Source organism: Heloderma suspectum, chromosome 2, assembly GCF_057233095.1.
Source record: "Heloderma suspectum isolate Gila_16-S chromosome 2, 16-S_ref, whole genome shotgun sequence".
NCBI lineage: Eukaryota > Metazoa > Chordata > Lepidosauria > Squamata > Helodermatidae > Heloderma > Heloderma suspectum.
The window spans coordinates 250,266,905-250,289,282 of record NC_139459.1 but is presented as its reverse complement, the minus strand read 5'-3'; positions in this window follow the sequence as shown (position 1 = coordinate 250,289,282).

Below are 22,378 nucleotides of genomic sequence, written 5' to 3'. Positions count from 1 at the left end.
ATGTCTAGCGTGAACTAAGTCTCACTGAGTACAATGGGGGTTACGCCAGGTAAGTAGGTATAGAATTGCAGCCTCCATCAGTTGGAAACGTTTCCCTTAAACTGCTGACTGTAATCAGAGGTTGTGGCCATTTTGAAGTATAGTGTATCATCAGTATGTCCTGTGTACACCATGGGTGGATCCAGATTGAGGTGTGTGCAACTGGGTGAGTTGAAGTGGACTTCCCTGTTCCCTCCTCCTCACAGCACCCCCCCCAACCCCATGAAAATATTTTTTTTAAAAATGCTCCAAAATCAGGTGGGGGCACCTTCTGTGAGTCAAGCCCTTCCATCCAGGAAAGGCAGATCTTGGATCCAACCCCATATTATTTATTATTTAATATAAATAATAATTTATATTATTATTTATGATAGTAGCATTGCATTTTGTGCATTTTGGATGTCATGTATAACAAAAATGGAGGCACCCACAGCGGCAGATCTACCAAGGTGTTCGAAGTTTGGAAGCTTCAGTAGAAGAGAAAACCCGGGGATAAGATTAATGTGGTGTGGCTGAGTAGAAATAAAGTGAAAGTAAATGAGGGAGGTGGTAGAACTAATACAATGTGGCATGTGAGAGTCAGATCTTCATTCTCTCTCTCTCTCTCTCTCTCTCTTCCACCCTCTCTTCCTTCCTCTCTTTCATGATCTCCCTCTGCTCCTTCTGCTCTCCCTGACACATCTTTTCAATTTCCCACTGACAGTTAAAATCTATTCAATTGTGACTATATAAATTCTCCATCAGCCAAACAAGGAAGGGTGGGGTGGGAGGAGCCGTTATTTCTATATACAGCTGTTTTGTTGTAATGGGACTTCAAAGTCCATAAAACCTCCTAGCAATCACAATCATCTTTAACTTTGTGGTTTGTTGTTGTTTATTCGGTCAGTAGCTTTCGATTCTTCATGGCTTCATGGACCAGCCCATGCCAGAGCTTCCTGTCGGCCGTTGCCACCCCCAGCTCCCCCAAGGTCGAGTCCGTCACCTCCAGAATATCATCCATCCATCTTGCCCTTGGTCCGACCCTCTTCCTTTTGCCTTCCACTTTTGTTTTCCACTAGAGGAAAATCACTAGAGCAAAATAATAATTAAAGGTGTTAACATTTCAGTGACACATTTCCAGATAACTTATGTAAACATTGCAGAAAATAAGAAATTTAAGTACATGATTCCCTAAAATATACCAGGCAATACAAAGTGCCAACAATAGCGTTTGGAATCCTTTAGCTAGATAATGTGATTTTGCTTAATTTTTTTGAAAAAAACCCACAATTTTCTTTTTCCTGAAAATGTCTCAAATGGCAATTTTTTATCAACACTATCATGTGTTTCCAAGATGGTGAGATGGATCTTTTGGTGAAAACCCACATGTTGCCAAGCAGTTGGCTCCAACCCACCATACCATACATTGGCAGTCAGATATTTACTTTTATAAATGACAAATAAGAGTGATGATTTTCTGAGTAAATGATTTCAGATATAGCAAAGCATATTAATATATGGTTCTAATAAAGTGCATAGTGCTGTTGAATGGAAATGTTGTGGAAAAATAAACGCAAACAGAGGAATTACCAAGATATATATTGTGGTTATCAGACTGTGCTGATGTGTAGGAGTGAATTATGTAGCATGGATTCAAATAGGAATAAGAACTGGTTACAAATAAAATAACCAAGTAGGAGCAGTGCCCCCTGTTTAGTAATATTTAACTGATTGAGTGGGTGATGGAGATAATATCTCCTTAAGAAAGGGAGTGGGCCTTAATGATTCTTAAGGAAGCTGTTGTGAGACCCTTTCTAAAGAAGTCACCAACTGATTTTAATAAATCGCCCTGTCTCAAGTTTACCCTAAATAGACAAGGTCTTTGAGCCTGAAGTGGCAACCCCAGGTAGTTTTGGATGAAACTGAACACATGCAAAAGTGTCACAGAGTTTTTCTACATGAGGCATTTATTGTGCGCTCATCATTCCCTACTCATAGTTGCTTAGAGGTTCTTCAGACAATGTCATGGCCCTCCAATTTCCTTCTGTTTTTAAATAGTGAGATTCTTTAGAGCAGAGAAATGTAGTATTTTTTGTGAAAGTGAAAGAAAATGCTTTTTCCACATGTGTATTTGTTCTGTTCCACCATACCACAGTGCCACCTAGAGGTCATTATAGAATCATAGAATAGTAGGGTTGGAAGGGGCCTACAAGACCATCGAGTCCAACCCCCTGCTCAATGCAGGAATCCAAGTCAAAGCATCCCTGACAGATGGCTGTCCAGCTTCATCTTGAACGCCTCCAGTGTGGGAGAGCCCACCACCTCCCTAGGTAATTGGTTCCATTGTTGTGTTGCTCTAACAGTCAGGAAGTTTTTCCTGATGTTCAGCCGGAATCTGGCTTCCTGTCACTTGAGCCCGTTATTCCGTGTCCTGCACTCTGGGATGATCGAGAAGAGATCCTGGCCTTCCTCTCTGTGACAACCTTTCAAGTACTTGAAGAGTGCTATCCTATCTCCCCTCAGTCTTCTCAAGGCTAAACATGCCCAGTTCTTTCAGTCTCTCCTCATAGGGCTTGGTTTCCAGTCCCCGGATCATCTTTGTTGCCCTCCTCTGAACCCTCTCCAGGGTTGTAAGGGAAAAGCAGGAAAGGAAACATTCCTCACGTAGTGCTGGTATCTCAATTCTGGGATGAAACTGAAAGCAGATACAACAGATAAACAGCCTTGTGTAGAAGAGCTCACAGACTGGAAATAGATGGATCTGGCCATCCCTAATATGTATGAACCCTCTGAGGTTTGCAGTGTCTTAAGACAGACATGTGCAATGATGGGAGTTGTAGTTCAACATGTCTGGAGGACACCAGGTTGAGGAAAACTGATCTAAGGCATGATACTGACTGAATGGAAACAAATGTTGCCACCAGCAAAGGCTGCCACCAAGCTGAATGAAATCAGGCAAAGCAGTATTAAATGTACAAGTCAACCGTGCACACTAACAAAATATCACTGAGATACTAAGAAATGTCTCATTAGAATTTGAAATCTAAGCAAGGGCCATTTCTACTAAAACCAACAGAGCTTTTCTCTCTTTCTGTTCCTGGCTATCATGGGAAATGGATAAGTTCACATTCTGTTAAGAGTAGTTTTCGTTCTTTCGTAGATCACCTCAGCAGCAGCAGCAGCTTCTCCCCCTGAGCTTATTTTCTTTGCCTGAGCAAACGGGGCAGGCACCCAGAGAATATGCCGAAGGGGACAAGGGAATCCTACCAACACATTCAATCATCTAAAAGTAGCAATTGTGATGGCTGAAAATCATGCAACATGACCAGCTTGTAAACTCTAGTTGAGAACAGGATGGTTAAATTGTTTTTCTTGTAGGAAGCCTAATAATGCCTTTCGGTCTTTTTCTTATTTTTAGGCCTTCTTCAGGGATAGAGAAAAAAATCTGCAGATTTTTTTCAGCAGAAAATTGTCTCCTGTCAATCTCCTGGTGACACAGGAGACAATCGTTTACTGAAAAGATTCTGCAGACTTTTTTGTCTACCCCCTGAAGAAGGCCTAAAAATAAGAAAAAGGCCCAAAAGTGTTGGGCTTCCTACAATAATTTTTGTTTTTGCATCCTGAGAGCCCGTTTCTCTTCTTTGTGATTTACTTTGGATGCTCACCTCCTTCTGTTATCTTAAATTGTTTTTCTAAAGCCTGAGCAGACTTGTATTACAGTTCTTTCTTTTTGATGGTAAAGCACATCAAAAGTATATACAGCAATGGCATATTGAGGTTTTAAGACCTGCCCAGTCAAGAAGCAAAACTCTGAAGTGTGTGTGTGTGTGTGTGCTCTGCATTGGACCCTGGATTTTAGGAATCCCCTCAGATCAGCCTTTCCCAACCTGGTGCTCTCCAGATGTGTTGGACTGCCACTCCCATCATCCCCAGCCAGAATAATTGGCCATGTGGGTTGGGAATGATGGGAGTTGCAGTCCAACCCATCGAGAGAGCACCAGGTTGAAGAAGGTTGCCCAAATCCATTTCAGATTGGATCCCAGATAAATGTACATGAGCCACCCTGATTTGCAGGGGAAAGTAACTGACATCACTGCCTACTGTTGGCATTCCCCAGCTACAGAGAACATTGTGGCAGGGGATGATCACCACATCTTTGCAGCAGCATCTAGAGGGGCTAGGAAAAAACAATTGAAACTAGAGCTCCCATTTGGCTGTGCATGCTCAGTGAAGCATACTATGATGCAGGGAAGAAGGGAGCTGCTCTTCCAGTGGTGATGAGCATTCCTGAATAATATGGCCTGCATGGGCAGCAGCCTCTCCTGGTTCAGTTCTTGCCATGGCATTCCATGGAGTCCTCCCTGCCAGCCCACTGCCTCTGGTACATGGAGCAGAGGAAGTGAAGTGACTGTGACTGCTCCAGTGAATTCTGCAGCACAGACTTCAGCCCCTATATCCTGGCTCATGATGATGGTGTCATCACCATACCACTGGTCTGGTCTAGGGGCCTACTTGCTTTTGGACCAATCTTGGGTCTAGATCAATTCTGGGGACTTCCAGCAAATGTCTGGAAAATTCATTCAAATAATTCAGATGAATATTGAAACAGATTTGGGTCATTCTCCTCATCAGTAAACTCAACCTAAATGCTGCTTTTGTGTCTAAATCAGGAGCAATTTCCCCATACCTTTACATTCTTGCTTCCCTTATGAGCCCACAGCAAGGAAAGAAGCAGCAAATGCTGCTGCCTGCCCCACCCATCGCCTTGTTCTTTCTCCCAAGGTAGCAATGAGAACTCAGCTCAGAGGCAGAGGGAAAGTGCATGGATGATAATGGTGAAGAGGAGTGGCCCCAGCAAGGGCATCTTGCCCAAGAGACCCCCAAAACCTGGAGCTGGCACTGGGGTGATTCATGGGTAGCCCTATGCCAGCAGGGCCACCTTCCTTGGATTCCAGGTTTTGAAGAACATTGGTAATCAGCAAAATGTTTTTTTAGCAGTCATGCAGAAACTTGACGTCATGCGGAGCAAGCTGGAGCAGTAAACATGCCTGATGCACTCTTCACTCGACAGACACAGACATAAATAGAGGGAAAAGACAGACGCCCACAGCTCTTTGACAGCCAGTCCCTTACAAGACTATAGTTCTATACATAGCACCTGACTACGTCTTTCTTTTGGCTTGCACCTCCAGGCAATGAGGGCACAGAAGACTCAAGAATGATCTTAGCCATTCTGAACTTTTAAAAATAGGAATAATCCCGCAATAAGCTGATGATTATGCTGACTTAATTCTAGTACTATCAATGAATGCCTATCGATCCTAGTTATATAATGTGTGTGGTGCTTTACAGAGTGACAAGAAGACAGGTCCTTGCCCTGAGGAGCTTAAAATTTGACAGAGGAGGCAACAGAGGCTGTGCTGAAAAGCTTTGAGAAAGGATGAAGACAGAGTTGGTGTAGTGTAGTCTTCTGATTAAGCTGTGGATAGTGGATGCAAATAGCTCCATAGGGCTGAGAGGCAACTTACACTCTGTTCTCTTTCCCCATCCTCATCAGATGCCCAGGGGCTTTGCCACTCCTCTGCTTTATAAAGCCTTTTCACAGGAGCTATGTTCCCCACCCCTCTGAGTCCTTCCCTTCTCTTCCCAGCACTCAATTGTCTTTCCTTAACTTCTTCAGCTTGGGTAGCTGAGGGGAACCCTTTACTTTGTGCAACCTTATCATGTGGCTGTGAAAAGGGAGATTAAAAAGCCAGGTCTCTGTGTTTCTCCTCATGTACATATCTCAAGGAGCATCTTTGTTAACGTTTTGAAATGCCTATGAGCTCCACCTCAGCTCTCTTAACGTGCTGGTGCTTGGCTGCCCTGGGCTATAGGCTCAATTCTTCTTGTTGTTGTTCAGTCGTTCAGTCGTGTCCGACTCTTCGTGACCCCATGGACCATAGCACGCCAGGCCTTCCTGTCCTGCGCTCTCTCCCGGAGCATGCTCAAGTTCATATTCATTGCATCCGTGATGCTATCTAGCCATCTCATCCTCTGCCGTCCCCTTCTCCTTTTGCCTTCAGTCTTTCCCAGCATCAGGGTCTTTTCCAGGGAGTTTTCTCTTCGCATTAGGTGGCCAAAATATTGGAGCTTCAGCTTCATTATCTGTCCTTCCAATGAGCAGTCAGGGTTGATTTCCTTTAGGATGGACTGATTTGACCTCCTTGCAGTCCAGGGGACTCGTAAGAGTCTTCTCCAGCACCACAGTTCGAAAGCATCAATTCTTCGGCGCTCAGCCTTCCTTATAGTCCAGCTCTCACAGCCATACATTACTACTGGGAAAACCATAGCTTTGATTAGACGGACCTTTGTCGGCAAGGTGATGTCTCTGCTTCTTACTATGCTGTCTAGGTTGGCCATAGCTTTCCTCCCAAGGAGCAAGCGTCTTTTAATTTCATGGCTACAGTCACCGTCTGCGGTGATCTTGGAGCCCAAGAAAGTAAAATCTGTCACTGCTTCCATTTCTTCCCCTTCTATGTGCCAGGAAGTGATGGGGCCAGATGCCATGATCTTAGTTTTTTTAATGTTGAGTTTCAAACCAGCTTTTGCACTCTCCTCTTTCACCCTCAACAAGAGGCTCTTTAGATCCTCTTCGCTTTCTGCCATTAGGGTGGTATCGTCTGCATATCGGAGGTTGTTGATAATTCTCCCAGCAATCTTAATTCCGACCTCTGATTCATCCAACCCGGCATTTCTCATGATGTACTCTGCATATAAGTTAAATAAGCAGGGTGACAATATGCAGCCTTGTCGTACTCCTTTCCCAATTTTGAACCACTCGGTTGTTCCATGTCTGGTTCTTACTGTTGCTTCTTGACCCTCGTACAGGTTTCTCAGGAGACAGGTAAGGTGGTCTGGTACTCCCATCACTTTAAGAATTTGCCACAGTTTGTTGTGATCCACACAATCAAAGGCTTTAGCGTAGTCAATGAAGCAGAAATAGACGTTTTTCTGGAATTCTCTTGCTTTCTCCATGATGCAGCGAATGTTGGCGATTTGATCTCTAGTTCCTCTGCCTCTTCGAAACCCAGCTTGTACTTCCGGTAGTTCTCGGTTCGCATACTGCCGAAGCCTAGCTTGTAGGATTTTGAGCATCACCTTGCTGGCATGTGAAATGAGCGCAATGGTGCGGTAGTTTGAACACTCTTTGGCGTTGCCCTTCTTTGGAATTGGAATGTAAACTGACCTTTTCCAGTCTTGTGGCCACTGTTGAGTGTTCCAGATTTGTTGGCATATTGAATGCAGCACTTTAACAGCATCATCTTTTAGGATTTTAAATAGCTCAGCTGGAATACTGTCATCTCCGCTAGCTTTGTTGTTACTAATGCTTCCTAAGGCCCACTTGACTTCACTCTCGAGGATGTCCGGCTCAAGTTCAGTGACCGCACTATCATGGCTATCAGGGACATTCAGATCTTTCCTGTATAGTTCTTCTGTGTATTCTTGCCACCTCTTCTTAATCTCATCTGCTTCTGTTAGGTCCCTGCCTTCTTTGTCCTTTATCATGCCCGTCTTTGCACAAAACGTTCCCTTGAGATCTCCAATTTTCTTGAAGAGATCTCTAGTCTTTCCCATTCTGTTGTTTTCCTCGATTTCTTTGCATTGTTCATTTAAGAAGGCCTTCTTGTCTCTCCTTGCTATTCTCTGGAACTCTGCATTCAATTGGGTATATCTTCCCCTTTCTCCCTTGCTTTTCGCTTCCCTTCTTTCGTGAGCTACTTGTAAAGCCTCATCAGACAGCCACTTTGCTTTCTTGCATTTCTTTTTCTTTGGGATGGATTTCGTTGCTGCCTCCTGAACAATGTTACGGACCTCCGTCCATAGTTCCTCAGGCACTCTGTCTATCAGGTCTAATCCCTCAAATCTATTCCTCACCTCCACTGTATATTCATCAGGGATATGATTGAGGTCATACCTGAACGGTTTAGTGGTTTTCCCGACGTTCTTCAATTTAAGCCTAAATTTTGCAAGAAGCAGCTCATCATCTGAGCCACAGTCAACTCCAGGTCTTGATTTACTGACTGTATGGAGCTTCTCCATCTTTGGCTGCAAAGGACATAATCAATCTGATTTCGATATTGACCATCTGGTGATGTCCATGTGTAGAGTCGCCTCTTGTGCTGTTGGAAAAGAGTGTTTGCTATGATCAGCATGTTCTCTTGGCAAAACTCTATTAGCTTTTGTCCTGCTTCATTTTGTACACCAAGGCCATGCCTGCCTGTTATCCCGGTGATTTCTTGACTTCCTACTTTAGCATTCCAATCCCCTATGATGAAGAGGACATCTTTTTTTGGTGTTAGTTCTAGAAGGTGTTGTAGGTCTTCATAGAACCGATCAACCTCAGCTTCTTCGGCCTCAATGGTTGGGGCATAGACTTGAATTACTGTGATGTTGAATGGTTTGCCTTGGATTCGTACTGAGATCATTCTATCATTTTTAAGATTGTACCCCAGTACTGCTTTTCCCACCCTTTGGTTGACTATGAGTGCTACTCCATTTCTTCTAAGGGATTCTTGCCCACAATAGTAGATATGATAGTCACCTGAATTAAATTCGCCCATGCCTGTCCATTTTAGTTCGCTGATTCCCAAGATGTCGATGTTCAATCTTGCCATCTCATGTTTGACCACCTCCAGCTTACCTTGATTCATTGATCTGACATTCCAGGTTCCTAAACAATATTGTTCTTTACAGCATCGGATTTTCTTTTCACCACCAGACACATCCACAGCTGAGTGTCCTTTCGGGTTTGGCCCAGCCGCTTCACTCTTTCTGGCGCTACTTGGAAATACCTTCTGCTCTTCCCCAGTAGCATATTGGACACCTTCCGACCTGAGGGGCTCATCTTCCGGCGTCATATCTTTAATTCTTCAATTCTTCTGCTCAAGCACAAATGCCTTTCTTTTCTCCTCATCTGACTGTAACCCAGGGAGGCTTTTGCTCCTCAGATGGAGAGAATAAAAGCATTAGCAATGTGCTCTGCTTCAATTTTAAGGGCTCCTTTGAATGCACCTTCATGGGTTGTGTGAAAGCATCCCCTCAAGGCCTATAAAGGTCATGGGACTGAGTTTTCACAAAAACATCTTTGGGTAACTCTTCTCAGATATTCCTATTCCTTGTAAGACCCTAAAGGAAAAAAGAGAGAAAGGAAAAAAGCATGCACACACACGTTTTATAGTATTTTCTTGTATATTTATTTATTGGCTGTCTACTTTTGTGTGGTTTTTTATCCTATATGCCACCTTGTGAGGGTTTTACACACACACACACACACACACACACACGTTTCTCTATACATCTTTTTACCTGTATGAATGTACTGGTATCACAATTTGAAGAGGAAATATCTACTGAAATGTGGGTTTCATATACTTTTTGAGACCAACCAAATGGCTGCTGTCAAATCCTCTATCCATTAATCAAACAGGAGCTTCATCATTTGATGCATTTGCCACCAAAATGAAAGTAGTGCGGGCAGTCCTAGGATGTATAGTTTGCTTGTAGAGAACCAAATTACTTTTCTTTTAAATTGCTTTTAGCTTCATCTACCTGTTCCTGAAGTGACAGTTTGAGAGGAAGTGCAAAGAGAGATGCAGAGAGTCACAACCTATCCCCATCCTGTGGACATACTTGAAATAATTGGCTGGCTTGATTGACAAGAAAGGCACCATTGAACGCAAAATATAAAAACTTATAAAAACTGCAGACGGCAAGCACATTTTAAAGAGAGGCATTCCCAGTTCTCTCTCCCACTGGATGGAATGCCTCTTCTAGGACAATGCCTGCTATGACACATGTGTGTACCATCCCAAAACAAAGAAAGTATGCTTCACTTCTGAACTATTGTTTTCACCCATATGCAAATTTAATTATTACATTAATCAATTACTCAACTAAAATGCATAGTGCAATGGTACTTACTCCCACATAAGTGTATATAGCAGGGGTGGGTAACTTATGGCCCTCTAGAGAGCCAGTGTGGTGTAGTGGCTAGAGTGTTGGACTGGGAGCCGGGAGATCCGGGTTCTAGTCCCTACTCAGCCATGGAAGCTCGGTGGGTGACTTTGGGCCAGTCACAGACTCTCAGCCCAACCTACATCACAGGGTTGTTGTTGTGAGGATAAAATGGAGAGGAGGATGATAATGTAAGCTGCCTTGGGTTCCTTTGCAAGAGGAAAAAAGTCAGGATATAAATGCAATAAATAAATAAATAAATAGGTAGGTGTTTCAGCCTACAACTCCCATCATCCCTAGCCAGCATAGCCAATGGGGAGGGATCATAGGAGTTGTAGGCCAAAACACCTGAAGGGCTTCAAGTTGCCCACCCGCTATGTAGTATTGCAGCTCAAGAATTATTTAAGTGGATAACAGCCCTACTTATTAGTGTGCTTGGAAAGAACAGGAGACTTCTGACTTCTAAGGACAGCTGCAATTGGGTGGAAATAGAGACTCAGGTGTTAGCTCTTGGAAAATAGGGACCCAGTGATCATCATATTTCATTAGGGCATTGCCCTGATATTTGCTAAAGCATGTTCATTTGCTGCACTATTTAGAAAGTCTGTTACTATCTATCTCCCAGAGACTAGAGCTGTTTTGGACTATCAACTTGTCCACATGGTGATCTCTTTCTATTATGATTTCCACTTCTTCATCAGGACCCCAATGCTGTTTTAACTACCATCTAAAGGAAGTGACTGGATCTCACTTTTTTTTAGCTGTATCATGAAATTCTCTTAAATTACCATGGCATTAGTGATTTCCCAGTCTTTCCAGCTTATCTTTAATTATGGTGTTTCCCTCAAGCAGTCCTTTACTGTCTATGCTGGGGGTAATCACCATCTCATACACTTTGCTGTGCAAGCCATATCTTTTAACTACTGCTTAGTACCTAGCTCTCTGTAGGGTAGGGGAGTTAAGGAATTAAGTTCTTTTCTGTACTCTGCTCTGAACCCTGAAATTTCAGAGATCAATCTTTGTAAGCCTGCTTTAACAAAAGGATCTGCCATTGGTAGTATTTTGATGGGGTCTCTCAACTGCAAACTCTCACCTTGTAGGTTCTTCTTAATTACAATGCATACCTTCTGGTTTAGTTAATCTTTTATGTCTGCCTCTGTTCTTATGTTTTTTAATGGGAATATAGATTTGTTGTTGTTGTTCAGTCGTTCAGTCATGTCCGACTCTTCGTGACCCCATGGACCATAGCACGCCAGGCCTTCCTGTCCTCCACTCTCTCCCGGAGTGTGCTCAAGTTCATATTCATTGCATCAGTGATGCTATCTAGCCATCTCATCCTCTGCCATCCCCTTCTCCTTTTGCCTTCAGTCTTTCCCAGCATCAGGGTCTTTTCCAGAGAGTTTTCTCTTCGCATTAGGTGGCCAAAATATTTGAGCTTCAGCTTCAGTATCTGTCCTTCCAATGAGCAGTCAGGGTTGATTTCCTTTAGGATTGACTGATTTGACCTCCTTGCAGTCCAGGGGACTCGTAAGAGTCTTCTCCAGCACCACAGTTCGAAAGCATCAATTCTTCGGCACTCAGCCTTCCTTATAGTCCAGCTCTCACAGCCATACATTACTACTGGGAAAACCATAGCTTTGATTAGACGGACCTTTGTCGGCAAGGTGATGTCTCTGCTTCTTACTATGCTGTCTAGGTTTGCCATAGCTTTCCTCCCAAGGAGCAAGCGTCTTTTAATTTCATGGCTACAGTCACCGTCTGTGGTGATCTTGGAGCCCAAGAAAATAAAATCTGTCACTGCTTTCATTTCTTCCCCTTCCATATGCCAGGAAGTGATGGGGCCAGATGCCATGATCTTTGTTTTTTTAATGTTGAGTTTCAAACCAGCTTTTGCCCTCTCCTCTTTCACCCTCAACAAGAGGCTCTTGAGATCCTCTTCGCTTTCTGCCATTAGGGTGGTATCGTCTGCGTATCTGAGGTTGTTGATAATTCTCCCGGCAATCTTAATTCCGACCTGTGATTCATCCAGCCTGGCGTTTCTCATGATGTACTCTGCATATAAGTTAAATAAGCAGGGTGACAATATGCAGCCCTGTCATACTCCTTTCCCAATTTTGAACCAATCGGTTTTCCATGTCTGGTTCTTACTGTTGCTTCTTGACCCTCGTACAGGTTTCTCAGGAGACAGGTAAGGTGGTCTTGTACTCCCATCTCTTTCAGAATTTGCCACAGTTTGTTGTGATCCACACAATCAAAGGCTTTAGTGTAGTCAATGAAGCAGAAATAGACGTTTTTCTGGACTTCTCTTGCTTTCTCCATGATCCAGCGAAAGTTGCCAATTTCATCTCTAGTTCCTCTGCCTCTTCGAAACCCAGCTTGTACTTCTGGTAGTTCTTGGTTCGCATACTGCTGAAGTCTAGCTTGTAGGATTTTGAGCATAACCTCGCTGGCATGTGAAATTAGCACAACTGTATGGTAGTTTGAACATTCCTTGGTGTTGCCCTTCTTTGGAATTGGAATGTAAACTGACCTTTTCCAGTCTTGTGGCCACTGTTGAGTGTTCCAAGTGTGTTGGCATATTGAGTGCAGCACTTTAACAGCATCACCTTTTAGGATTTTAAATAGCTCAGCTGGAAGACTGTCATCTCTGCTAGCTTTGTTGTTAGTAATGCTTCCTAAGGCCCACTTGACTTCACTCTCGAGGATGTCCGGCTCAAGTTCAGTGACCGCACTATCATGGCTATCAGGGACATTCAGATCTTTCCTGTATAGTTCTTCTGTGTATTCTTTCCACCTCTTCTTAATCTCATCTGCTTCTGTTAGGTCCCTGCCTTCTTGGTCCTTTATCATGCCTGTATTTGCACAAAACGTTCCCTTGAGATCTCTGATTTTCTTGAAGAGATCTCTAGTCTTTCCCATTCTGTTGTTTTCCTCGATTTCTTTGCATTGTTCATTTAAGAAGGCCTTCTTGTCTCTCCTTGCTATTCTCTGGAACTCTGCATTCAGTTGGATATATCTTCCCCTTTCTCCCTTGCTTTTCGCTTCCCTTCTTTCCTCAGCTAGTTCTAAAGCCTCATCAGACAGCCACTTGGCTTTCTTGCATTTCTTTTTCTTTGGGATGGATTTTGTTGCTGCCTCCTGAACAATGTTATGGACCTCTGTCCATAGTTCCTCAGGCACTCTGTCTATCAGGTCTAATCCCTCAAATCTATTCCTCACCTCCACTGTATATTCATAAGGGATATGATTTAGGTCATACCTGAATGGTTTAGTGGTTTTCCCTACGTTCTTCAATTTAAGCCGAAATTTTGCAAGAAGCAGCTCATGATCTGAGCCACAGTCAGCTCCAGGTCTTGTTTTTACTGACTGTATAGAGCTTCTCCATCTTTGGCTGCAAAGGACATAATCAATCTGATTTCGATATTGGCCATCTGGTGATGTCCATGTGTCGAGTCACCTCTTGTGCTGTTGTAAAAGAGTGTTTGCTATGATCAGCGTGTTCTCTTGGCAAAACTCTATTAGCCTTTGTCCTGCTTCATTTTGTACACCAAGACCATGCTTGCCTGTTATCCCGGTGATTTCTTGACTTCCTACTTTAGCATTCTAATCCCCTATGATGAAAAGGACATCTTTTTTTGGTGTTAGTTCTAGAAGGTGTTGTGTAGGTCTTCATAGAACCGATCAACCTCCGCTTCTTCGGCCTCAGTGGTTGGGGCATAGACTTAAATTACTGTGATGTTGAATGGTTTGCCTTGGATTCGTACTGAGATCATTCTATCTTTCTTAAGATTGTACCCCAGTACTGCTTTTCCCACCCTTTTGTTGACTATGAGTGCTACTCCATTTCTTCTAAGGGATTCTTGCCCACAGTAGTAGATATCATGGTCACCTGAATTAAATTCGCCCATGCTTGTCCATTTTAGTTCGCTGATTCCCAAGATGTCAGTGTTCAATCTTGCCATCTCATGTTTGACCACCTCCTGCTTACCTTGATTCATTGATCTGACATTCCAGGTTCCTAAACAATATTGTTCTTTACAGCATCGGATTTTCTTTTCACCACCAGACCCATCCACAGCTGAGTGTCCTTTCGGCTTTGGCCCAGCTGCTTCACTCTTTCTGGCGCTACTTGGAAATACCCTCTGCTCCTCCCCAGTAGTATATTGGACACCTTCCGACCTGAGGGGCTCATCTTCCGGCGTCATATCTTTTAGCCTTGTGATACGTTCCATGGGGTTTTCTTGGCAAGAATACTGGAGTGGGTTGCCATTTCCTTCTCCAGTGGACCACATTTTGTCAGAACTCTCTACCATGACCTGTCCATCTTGGGTGGCCCTGCACGGCATAGCTTATGGCTTCACTGAGTTATGCAAGCCCCTTCGCCACAACAAGGCAGTGATCCATGAAGGAGGGGAATATAGATAGCAATTTAGAATTAATTCTATATCTTACATTCTTCTTTTTGTTACTAGCATAGATCTTATCTTACTGGCTGTGATTGGCAGGTATCAACAATACTTACCACTTCAGTGGGCCCATTCATCCATCCATCCATCCATCCATCCTATGAAACATCTGGTTTATTCAGTATGTTAAGGTGTTCTTGGAGCCTATCACGTATGTGAAATACAACTCGATAGGACATTATTTTGTGCAATGCACAGAAAAAAAAGGGGGAAGTAAGCCCCATGTGTTCCATGGGGTTTACTTCCAGGAAAGTGCACATAGCATTGCAGCCTTAATTTTACTGAACACACAAATTTAAATTCCACCTTTCCTCTGAGGAGTTCTGAGTAGTATATGTGGTCTCTCTCCCCACCAACCCCAGGAAGCCTGATGTAATTAGAGTCCTCGGTTCAAGTCTCCACTTGGCCATGAAGCTCACTGGCTGACCTTGGGCCAGTCACTGGCCCCATCTATATGGCACCGCTTGGATCCCCCCCCCATCGCAACTGCGCAGCAATGAGGCTTCAAATCAGTATGCCCTGCGATACACTCATGATGTACTGCACGCTTCCCTTACAGACTCGCTGTGCCCTTTTGTTTTTTTTGCCATTTTACTGAAATGAGCAGCTGTGCAGTCCTGTGAATGTGGGTGTGTGGCACTTCAGTGGCTGTTTTGTATTTGAGGGGTCTGCTGTGTCTTTCCATTCCTTTTTAGGTAAAAATTCATTTTTACTTCATTTCTCCTTCATTTCTGCACCATCAGTTTGTCAGTTCCCCAGCCTGAGACTCTCGCGATGGCTTGCACTCACAAGTGTGAGTGCTACGTGCCTAGCCATCGCTCCAAAATGGTGGCTGGTGTGATGTTGGTCCTCCCCCAAGACTCCCCACCCCCGTCCCTTGGGTACTGAGTCCACAACTGTTGTGAAGATACGAAGCTGCGAAAATGTGCAAAAGTGTGATTAAATAGATGAAAACGCCCCTCTGTGCCTCTGTAACTGGGCAGCTGTGAAGTGATGTGGGAGTAAAGGGGCATCGCTATGCATGCCTACAACATGCCCACTGCAAAATGTGAAGTCAGTTCAGGGAAGGAACAGACAGCGCACAACTGCGGGGAAACCTGCAGCAACCCCCCTCCCCAATCTTAGTAAAATGACTCCTTGGAACTCCGCATTTTCCGGGTGAAAACCACAGATGGCTGTGAAGTCATGATTGTGTCATCTATCATGAGGGACCTCGACTCACACCCGCCCCAGAGTAAAAGCCCGGTGTAGATGGGGCCACTATTTCACAGCCTAATCAACCCTATAGGGTGGCTGTGAGAGGAGGGGCAAAGAACTACACATGCCAGTGCTGTTGAACTTCTTTCAGCCTGAGGGCTGAATTCCATTTTGGAGAAGCTCTTGGGAGATCATAGAATCATAGAATAGTAGGGTTGGAAGGGGCCTACAAAACCATGGAGTCCAACCCCCTGCTCAATGCAGGAATCCAAGTCAAAGCATCCCTGACAAGTGGCTGTCCAGCCTCGTCTTGAATGCCTCCAGTGTGGGAGAGCCCAGCACCTCCCTAGGTAATTGGTTCCATTGTCGTATTGCTCTAACACTAACAGTCAGGAATTTTTTCTTGATGTTCAGCCGGAATCTGGTTTCCTGTCACTTGAGCCCATTATTCCGTGTCATGCACTCTGGGATGATAGAGAAGAGATCCTGGCCTTCCTCTCTGTGACAACCTTTCAAGTACTTGAAGAGTGCTATCCTATCTCCCCTCCTCTTCTCAAGGCTAAACATGCCCAGTTCCTTCAGTCTCTCCTCACAGGGCTTTGTTTCCAGTCCCCTGATCATCTTTGTTTCCCTCCTCTGAACCCTCCCCAGTTTGTCTACATTTGTCAGGTTTCCCGATCCCCCCAGTGCACACACTCAGGCAATCTGACACTGGACACCCAAATCAGTGAGATTTCTTTAATGCAGGGAATCCCATGGCAAGAGCTTAATGGTTACACTCTTCAGAAATCATATAGCTGATTGTCAGTAGCCTACTACTACTGTGACTGAGATCCTCAACATGGTTTCTCTGTTGCCATCTCCATGGTTCTGAACACAGGGGAAGGGACTCTGGATTCCTGGGTACCTAACCCAGACAATCCTTTCACAGGGCTCCAGCTCCGGAGATGGAAAGGGAATGATTCCTGGAACGAACCCATCAGGCAATCAGGGGATAACTTCTTGAAAGGCCTTAACAACCCACACCTATAGAGAGTCCAACTTTGAATCTTTTGTTGATAACTCTAGGCTACATGGTCAAGGCCCGTCAAGATCAAGGGAAGGGCATACCCACACATGCAAGGAGTTCCAGGCCACTGCCTTCACATTGGCAACTCCATGCTGCATGAGTTCTGACAAAGGGAAGTCCAAAAGTCATAGATCAAATCCAGCCTGCCATAAACTGAGCTGACTACAAACACAGACACACAATCCACAGCAACAAGAGTTCAACTCTATGAAAAGCCTCACAGTACTTTTCATGGCAAGACCTTAACAATCCAATGTTCCAGTCCATGTGTAGAGTGCCTCCAAAAGCCCAGACGATGATGGATCCAAACAGAAAAGGCTTCAGGCAATGAAGACGAGATGTTCCTAGCAAAGGCTCTTCACCTTTGCATCAGCTTAACAGGGAAGGCATGACTAAAGGACACCCCCTCCAGATCCCTTGACAGACAAGGGCCTTTAGCCCTCCAGCAGTGACGCTTCAACCTGGGTGACCCTTCTGCAAACCCCACCCCACCTCAGTCAGGTTCTCACAGACAGCTTCCAGCCTCCGTGCCTGCCAAGGCCAGACCAGCAGGTGGTCAGGGAGTTGGGTGGCTCCCCTTGGCTCTGCTCTGAGAACACTGACAGAGATAAGCTCACACAGACTCTGACATTCCGGAGGCTGAACAGGCCCAAGCCCTTCCAGGCTACTTCTAATCAAATCCTGGCTATAACCTACAAGGCCCACTACAGTACTGAAGCTGGGCCCTGACAGCATCCTTCTTAGTGTGGTGACCAGAACTGGACACAGTACTCCAGATGAGGCCTAACCAGTGCTGAGTAGAGGGGAACTAGTACTTCCCAGGATTTGGAAGCTATGCTTCTATTAATGCAGCCCAAAATAGCATTTGCCTTTTTTGCAGCCACATCACGTTGTTGGCTCATATTCAGCTTGTGATAGACAACAATTCCAAGATCCTTCTCGCTTGTAGTATTGTTGAGCCAAGTATCCCCCATCTTGTCACTGTGCATTTGGTTTCTTTTTACTAGGTGCAGAACTTGGCATTTATCCCTATTAAATGTCATTCTGTTGTTTTCTGCCCAGTGCTCCAGCCTATGAAGATCATTTTGAATTTTATTGCTGTCTTCCAAGGTATTAGCTATCCCGCCCAATTTTGTGTCATCTGCAAATTTGATCAGCATTCCCTGCACCTCCTGATCCAAGTCATCACTAAATATGTTGAAGAGCACTGAGGCCAGGACCGATCCCTGCGGTACCCCGCTCGTTACCTCTCCCCAGTTTGAGAAGATCCCATTGATAAGCACTCTTTGAGTCCGATTCTGTAGCCAACTGTAAATCCACCTGAGAGTTGTTTAATCTAGTCCACTTTGAGCTAGTTTGCTCATCAGGATATCATGGGGCACTTTGTCGAAAGCTTTGCTGAAGTCGAGGTATATTATGTCGACAGCATTTCCCACAGTCCACAAGGGAGGTCACCTGATCAAAAAATGAGATCAGATTCGTCTGGCTGGATTTGTTCTTGACAAATCCATGCTGGCTTCAAGTAATCACTGCATTGTTTTCAAGGTGCTTACAGATGGATTGCTTTATCATATGCTCCAGAATTTTCCCAGGGATTGATGTCAGCCTGACTGGTCTGTAGTTCCCAGGTTCCTCCTTTTTGCCCTTTTTGAAGATAGGGACAACGTTAGCCCTCCTCCAATCATCTGGCACTTCATCTATCCTCCATGATTTCTCAAAGATAATAGACAGTGGTTCTGAGAGTTCTTCTGCCAGTTCCTTTATTACTCTAGGGTGCAGTTCATCTGGCCCTGGAGATTTGAACTCATTCAAAGTAATTAGGTGTTCCTTGACCATATGCCTATCAACCTCAAGCTGCAATCCTGCCCCTTCAGCCTGTACTTCTCCTTTGCCAGGTGGATCATAGACCCTCTTTCAAGAGAAGACTGAGCTGAAGTAGGAATTGAACACTTCTGCCTTTTCTTTGTCATCTGTTATCATTTTGCTATCCTTATTTAGTAGTTGAACCACCATTTCTTTCCTCTGTCTTTTACTATGCACATAGCTGAAGAAAGCCTTTTTGTTGCGTTTAGCATCCCTCGCTAACCTCAGGCAGCTCTTTCTCAGCTTTAGCCTTCCTGACGCCATCCCTGCATTCTGTGCTACCTGCCTGTACACTTCCTTTGTTGCTTGGCCTTCCTTCTACTTCCTATATGTGTCCTTTTTTGTTTTCAGGTCATCTCTTAAGCTTTTTGTGAAGCCACATTGGCTTCTTCTGTTGTCTTCCACCTTTTTTTCTTGTTGGAATTGTTTGTAATTGTGCCTTTAGAATTTCCTTTTTAAAAAACTCCCACCCATCTTGGACTCCTTTTCTCATCAGAGTCATTGGAGATACATTCCACTGGTGGGTTGTGCTGAAGGCAAAAGGGGTAGGGTCAAAAATACCTGAACTACAAGCATGGTTTAGCTTAACTAAGCCTTAGGAGAGGTATTTCATCCTTTTAGAAAGGGGGAAATACTGCACTAAGGCCAGGAAACTACCAAATGATAAGTGGTTGGGCTGGGGGTACCATCATTTTCCAAGGTGAACTAGACTTTCACAGTGTTCTGGGTTTCATCCATAAAAATAGGACTTGGTAAGGCAGTCAACAGTGCATGTTTTTGCTATTAATATAAAGGTTGCACATGCTTGCGGCACTGGCCTAAAAATAGTCCTCACACTCTGACTTTTTACTCTATTGCTAGTTGATTCAGATCTCAGGGGAAGTGATGGTGCAGAAAACCACAGATTTCATGGCCTCTGATTCTGTACATGAAAACAGACATGATCCAAACATCACCTGAACTTCAGCACATGGGAAATTGCAAGGAGCAATTTCAAACTATTTTGTAATTTCCTTTCAAGGAACAAATGGCAAATTATTCATGATTTTGCATATAAGTTTGCTATTATAGTTAGGGCTTCTTCACATGGAGCTTTTATCCTGTTATTGAGATTACTCACTTACAGAAGTTTGCGGGTCCTTTTCACGACATTGTCAACCTCCAGGGCACATTCAGAGGTATTTCCTGGTTATTCAATCTCAAACAGATTTGGAAATAATGAACCATCTATTTAAGTCGGATTGTTATGCTATTAAAACAGCCACTAGATGGTGCTATTTCACTGATCTCTATGGAACCTTGAAAATAAAAAACTTCCCCTCTCAGCAATCACATGGTTGCCATCTGGGAGCCCACTGTAAATGCGGAAAGGCTCCACAATGGGAGGACTGCAAGTTTTTCTTTAGTGTAAAGGCAGCCTTAGTCACCAGGGGGTGTCTGAGTGCACATCAGGGCCAATAACATATCTAACATTTACAATCAGTTCCCTGCTCTGATGAGGCGGGTTTTAAGTAGAATTTAAATATCTGGGTCAGTTTTCCAAGTTGTGTTGCAAATACCAAGTTGGGGATTTCATTGACCACATTGGATCCTTGGCATTGGTTGTTTAATCATGAAATCCATAGCTCCCTTTTGGCAAAACAACTGTTTTTCAAACTGTGCTGGATGCCCATGTTCCACCAATGCATTTGTTTTGGGCATGCATGAGCGTGAAAACGAGAGATGGGAGAATCAGTGAAATTCAAGCTCGTTGACATTCTCATCTCTGAGGTCAGTTCATCTCATTCCTATTTTTGGACTGTGAGCTTTTTGTTTGTTCATTTTTTAACTGAAAAAAAGTTATATTTTGGTTCACATTTTTTAAAGTGCACATCTAAAATGCACACATTCCCTCCACAGTCTATAGCACGAAAGAGCGCACTTTACTAAAATGAGCATTTTTTTTTTTTAAATGACCAGTTTTCAAATTTGACCACAAGTTCAGGAATTTGCAAGCTTCCATTTTGCGTTTGGGTTTCTGAATGGGGCAAATTCGAAGTAAAAACTAACCCAAACAAAGTTCTCATACATCCCTACCTAAAAGTAGGTGTCTTCTTGCAGTTTAGGAAGCATTCTGAAATTTCCTGGGTACGACTTTTAACATTCTCACAAAGCTACACTTAAATAGCAGTTTCCCGAGAAGAATCTGTATGGGTATTAATGTGAATAAATAGCCACTGTCCTCATCCCAGGGGTTCTGTTTCTTTTTTTTTTAGTGAACATAACTACTTCAAAAGCTTTCAGGGCCATGACATCTTTTAAATATAGCAGATAGTATTACTCCAATAGTATTTCTTCCTCCGCAGGGTCAACTACTCTTTCCCTTCTCATAATGAATGGTGTATGATCTCCAGCCATCTAATCATCCCATAGGAAGTATGAATAAAATTTACATCCTGATTTGTGACTTATTCTGTAGCCACAGTGACCCTTATTTTCTTTAATAATGTATTGCTTTGATTTATGTGTTTGCATTCATCTAACAAACGCATTTTGTCTCATCATAAAAATAGGCATCACTGTAGAGGAACTAGGGATGTACGAAAGTGACTTACCTTTTCGCGGATTCTGTTCATGGTGGGGGGGGGGAGGCGTTCTGTCCCTCCCCCCGGAATCTTCGACGGCAGGCTGTGCTCTGTGGCGGCTCTGTGGAGCAGCTGGCCAGGCCAGGGCCGTCCGCAGCCGGATTTCCATCCGCAGTGGCTGCTGGGTAAAAACAACACAAAAAACGGAGTACGCAAATGGTGGCGGCTACGGCCACCGCCATTTGCGTTCCTTATTTTTTGCCCTCTTAGTCTACGTAAATATTTACGTAGACTAAGAAGGTGAAAAATAAGGAATGCAAATGGCGGCAGCTGCAGCCGCCGCCATTTACGTACGCATTTTTTTAAAAAAACCCGGGATGTGATAGGCTACGTAAGTCTTTATGTAGCCTATCACGTCTCTGTAAAAAAACACAAACCAAAACGACAAGACTGCAACTGGCAGCGGTGGCAGCTGGTCGGAAGACCAGCCGCCGAAGCCACTGCCACCGGAGCTGCCGCCGCCCGGAACATCTGCCCCAGGTAAGTCTCGTCCCGGGGGGGATCCGCGGGGGGGTGGGGGGGTGGCAGGCCGTTCTGCCACAGATTTTGGGGGGCCGAATGCACTGGCATTCAGCCTCATGGAGATCCGTGGCGGAATTCTCTGACATCCCTAAGAGGAACTAGGAAGAAGCTATGGATTTAATTTTTCAGTAGAACAACTGAATATATTGAAACAGTACCTTTAAGCACTACTGAGGCATTGCAGTGAGCTAATAATAGAATAAAACGATGATTTGGCACAGCACTTAATATAGTGCTATAAATATCCACCAGTGCCTGCTCCTATGGTCAAGATCATTCTATAATGTTTACTTGGAAGTAAGTCCTATTCAACAAAGTTCCCCTATAACTTTAATTAGAAGCTTCTTCCTTGCAGTTTGTGCCTCTAACTGCTTCCTGTTCATTTAACAGGAACTGCTGTCCATTGAGCCAGATGATGAGCCATGTAACTGCAACCTCTCAGGGAAGAAGGCTGACCATTGGCCCATCCTGGGCAGGAAGAAGTATACTTCCTTTCCAATGGAGTCCTATTAGGTTTTGTGATCATGGGAACACTGTAAGTGCATTCACCTCAATGTCTAACCAACAGTCGGGCACACACAGGGATGTTGGGGGCTGCCCATGACCCAGCCCTGATATCAGTG